This window comes from Chrysochloris asiatica, unplaced genomic scaffold (genome assembly GCF_000296735.1).
Source record: "Chrysochloris asiatica unplaced genomic scaffold, ChrAsi1.0 scaffold00207, whole genome shotgun sequence".
Lineage (NCBI taxonomy): Eukaryota > Metazoa > Chordata > Mammalia > Afrosoricida > Chrysochloridae > Chrysochloris > Chrysochloris asiatica.
Genome location: NW_006408725.1, coordinates 4,120,208 through 4,125,060, shown reverse-complemented (window position 1 = coordinate 4,125,060; position 4,853 = coordinate 4,120,208).

Genomic DNA, 4,853 nt, shown 5'->3' with positions numbered 1-4,853 from the left:
TCCTCTTTATTTCCAACTTTTGCATTCCAATTGTCAGTAATAATCAAAACATCTTGATTACATGTTCAATTAATTCCAGTCTAAAGAAGTTGGTAGAATTCCTCACTGTCATCATCACTGGTTTTTATGGTTGATGTGTAAATTTGAACAACAGTGATATGTTGTATTAACTGGTCTGGAACAATCTATGCCTTAAATGATAGATTAACTACCCACCCCCCTTTAGTTACACATCTTCTACAATTACATTTTGACAATCACAATTAATCCTACTAAAAATTACTCACACCTGAAATTCCAAAATACTATCCGCGCCATCTGCTACCCACTATCTTCACACCTATCTGGAAAAAAAGAAAACTCATCAATGGGTATTCTCCTTTGTCCCCTCATCCTCAAACTAAGCATGCCCACAAAAGCTTTTAAGCCAGCTACTTCATGCCTGTATAGTCCCCCATGTCTGATAGCTCATGTCCAAATTGTCTAACCCTATCAACCCAGTGCACTGAAGAGACAACCCAGTGCACTGAAGAGACAAGTATGTTCCTTAATATGAGGAATCTTCCATTCCAGTTAGAATTTTGAGAAACTACATCCATAAGCAAAAGTCCAGCTCATCAAATTGCAGCAATTGACACTGGCTCGTAGTATCAAACACCTTTATCTTCATCTGGTCAGATTCTGGTTACAACTCAACCCTAGTTATCCTAGCTAGGTTACACAGGTACCAGTTGCAAGTTTGGAAGTTCACACATACCTTCTTGCACTTCAAACCGGTTAGCCCCTTCACTTTTAACACTAGACCCAAGAGGCTAGCTCAGTGCCCATGGGATCAGGAGTTCACACAACTCCCTAAATTTTAGACCATTCAGCCCTTCTACTTCTCTCTCTCATCTCAATGTCAACGGATGCCAATAGAACATGTCCAAATCAACCTGTGTCTTCTTTGCTGCATTTCCCCAAATTCCATTCACAAGTAGACCAAGGAAGTCACCAGGGCTCATAGCCAATCATCACAGAGTTAACTAAGCCTGTATAGGGTTTCATCACCATGGGAATAAGTACATCTTAACTGCTAAATGATGGGAATCCTGACCTAGTCAAGTTGACACAGAAGCCTAACGATTACACTATCCATGTTACTAGGAGACACTGAGTCAGTTCCTACTCATTATGACTGTCTTAGGCTGGGTTAACTAGAGAAACAAAATTAGTAAAGCTTATATATGTATATTTTAAGAACTGAGGGGGCAAAATTCAAGTCTTGATTTTCAATAGTGAAAGATTCTATGGGCAAAATATTGAATGATGCAGAAAACATCAAAAAAAAAAAATGGAAGGAATTCACAGAGTCACTGTATCAAAAAGAAATGATCACTGTTTAACCATTTAAAGAGGTTATATATGATTAATAGTCAATGGAGTTAAAGGAAGAAATCCAAGGTGTACTGAAAGCATTGGCAAAGAACAAGGCTCTGGGAATTGATGGAATATAAATTGATATCTTTCAACAAACTGAAGCAGTGCTGGAGGCACTCACTCATCTATGCCAAAAAATTGACAGATAGTTAGCTGGCTACATGATTGGAAGATGTACATATTTATACTCATTCCAATGAAAGGAGACCCAACAGAATGCAGAAATAATCAGGCATTATCATTAACATCACATACAAGTAAAATTTTGCTAAAGATAATTTAAAAAATGACTACAATAGTACACTGACAGGGAACTACCAGAGATTCAAACTGGATTCAGATGAGGATATGGAATGAGGGATATCATTGCTGACATCTGATGGATCTTGGCTGAAAGCAGAGAATACCAGAAAGATGTCTGTCTACCTGTGCTTTATTGCCTACATAAAGGCTTTTGTTGTATGGATCATGACAAGCTATGGACAACATTGCAGAGAATGAGTATTCTGGAACACTTAATTATGCTCATGAGGAACCTTTACATAGACCAAAGGGACAATGAATGTTTTAAAATCAGTATGGATGTGCACCAGGGTTATATTCTTTCGCCATACTTATTCAGTCTCTATGCTGAGCAAATAATCTGAGAAGCTGTATTGTATGAAGAAGAATTTGGCAGCAGACTCAATAACACCTTGTGATATGCAGATAATACAACCTTGTTTTCTGAATGCAAAGAGTATTTAAACTACTTACTGATGAAGCTCAAAGACCAGTCTTTAGTATGGGTTGCACCTCAATGTAAAGAAAACCTATATCCTCACCACTGGACTAAAGAAAAACATCATGATAAATGGAGAATGGATTGAAATTGTCAAGGACTTCATTTTTCTTGGATCCACCATCAAATACTCATGGAAGCAGCAATCAAGAAATCAAACATATTGCATTGGCAAATCTGCTGCATAAGACTTCTTTAAGGTGTTCAAGACCAAGGATGTCAGTTTGAGAACTAAGTTGCACATGGCCCAAGCCGTGGTATTTCAATAACCTCATATGCATGTGAGAGATGGACAATGAATAAAGAAGACCATAAAATAATTGATGCATTTGAGTTATGACGTTGCAAGAGAATATTAAAAGTGCCATGGACCACCAGAAGAACAAGCAAATCTGTACTGAAAGAAGTACAGTCAGAATGCTCCTAAGAAGCCAGGATGGCCAGGCTTTGTCTCTCATACTTTGGACATATTATCACAAGGAGGGACCAATCTCTGAAGAAGAAATATAATTCTTAGTAAAGTGCAGGATCATAGAAAAAGAGGGAGACTCCCAGCAAGATGGATTGGCACCATCGCAGCAGTAAGGGGCTCAAATATAACAATGATTATAAGGCTGTTGCAGGACTGGGTAGTGTTTTGTTCCTTTGTGTATGGAGTTATTATGGGTCAGAAATGACTGGAAGGTACCTAACAATAACAAAGAAAGATTTATATCAAAGAAATGATTCACACAGTTGTAGAGGTGGTCAGTACCAAATCCATGGGTTTTATGTCAGACTGGAGGCTTCTGATTCATGTAGCTGCATTGCTAATTAGCCAAGATGAGCAGGTCAGAAAGCAGGCAGGCAGGTTCAGCAGGTAAGACGGCAGGCTGCTGAGGACTCCAAGGATTGGCAGTTAGTAGAGCAGGTTCAAGTCCCAAGAACTAGAAGTCAGAGGACATGCCAGATGCAAAATCCAGACCCAGCAGAGCGCAAACAAGCTTTGTCTGTGTCTAATACATTGGAAACAGGCCACACCCTGAGGAAATGTCATTTTAATTGATTGGCTGCTCATAGTAAATTTAATCATAGAGTTGGTTACATTTTATTATATCTCATCTTAACTTCCAAACCACTGAGAATTCTGGCCCAGTCAAGCTGACACAAACACTTAACTATCACAGTGACCCTCTAGGCACAACAGAACAGAACACTGCGAGGTTCTGTGCCATCCTCACAATTGTTATGTTTGAGCCCATTGTTGTTGCCACTATGTCGGTCAGTCTCACTGAGGGTCTGCCTCTTTTTTGATGACCTTCCACTTTACATCATACAAAAGCATGATGTCTTTCTTCAGGGACTGACCCCTCCCAACATCATGGCCAAAGTAAGAAAGATGAAGTCTCACCATCCTTGCCTATCCATTAGCATAGAATATTCTTCCATTTTCGTAAGTATCCTTTGGTTCCTGCAGTAGGGTTATGTAGCTTTCTTTGTATAGATCATTTGATTTATTCCTGAGAATTTCATCTTTTGGCTGGTTATTATTTGGTATTGTTTTCCTGAATTGCATTTCATATCTGAATGAATTCTGTGTGTTGATTTTGTACATTGCCTCTTTACTGAATCTTTCTGAGTTTCAAAAATCTTCTTGTTGAGTCTTTGAATTTTCTATGTATAGAGTCATATCTGCAAATAGAGTTTTACTTCTTCTTTGCCTATTTGGATGCCTGTAATTCCTCGCCCTTGTCTTGTAGCTCTGGCTAAGAATTCTAGCACTAGGTTTAATAGGAGTGGTAATCCAGTAGCTTTTAAGTCTGGTGCTATTCAGTTTCCATGGATTTGATTTTTTTTCTGCTGATCTTCCTATTGTTGATTTCTAATTTTAATGCTTTGTGATCTGAAAAGACACTTTATAGTATTTCAGTGTTGATTTTTAAATTTTTTTTGAGGTTCACTGTATAGCCTAATATATTCAGGAGAATATTCCATGTTCCCTGGAAAAATAAAATGTGTATTGTGCTGTTATTAGGTTAAGTGTTCTATATAAGTTTATGAGGTCAATTTGGTTCCTTGTGTTGTTTCCTTCTTCTGTGTCTTTGTTGATTTTCTTTCTAGTTGATCTTTCATTTAAAGTGCTATATTGAAATCCTACTATTATTACAGAATTGTCTATTTCTTTCATGAATTGTATTATAATTTATGTTTTTTGAGGTTCTTTCATTGGGAATATAGGTATTTATTACCATTATGTTTTCTTGTACAAATGATCCTTCAATCATGATATTATGTCCTTCTTTGTCTAATATACTGGTTTTTGCCTCATTCTTGCCATTCCTGTTCTTTTCTCATTGCGATTAGCTTGATAATCCTTTGATTTTTATTCTATTTTTGTATATGTGTTTAAGGTATGTCTCTTGTAGAGAGTTTATTGAAGGATCCTGTTTCTTATTCATTCTGCTACTGTCTGTCATTTGACTGGAGCATTTCATCTATGGACATTTAGTGTAGTTTCTATAGATGTAAATTGATTGCTCTTATTTTGTTGTGTGTGTTTGCTGTGGTGCACTGGCTTCTTTGTGCCATACAATTTTCTGTGCTGAGTTCATTTTGTTTGTATGCATTCTTGTTATTTTCTTCATTGCTGTTGTTTTCATGTTTACTAAATATT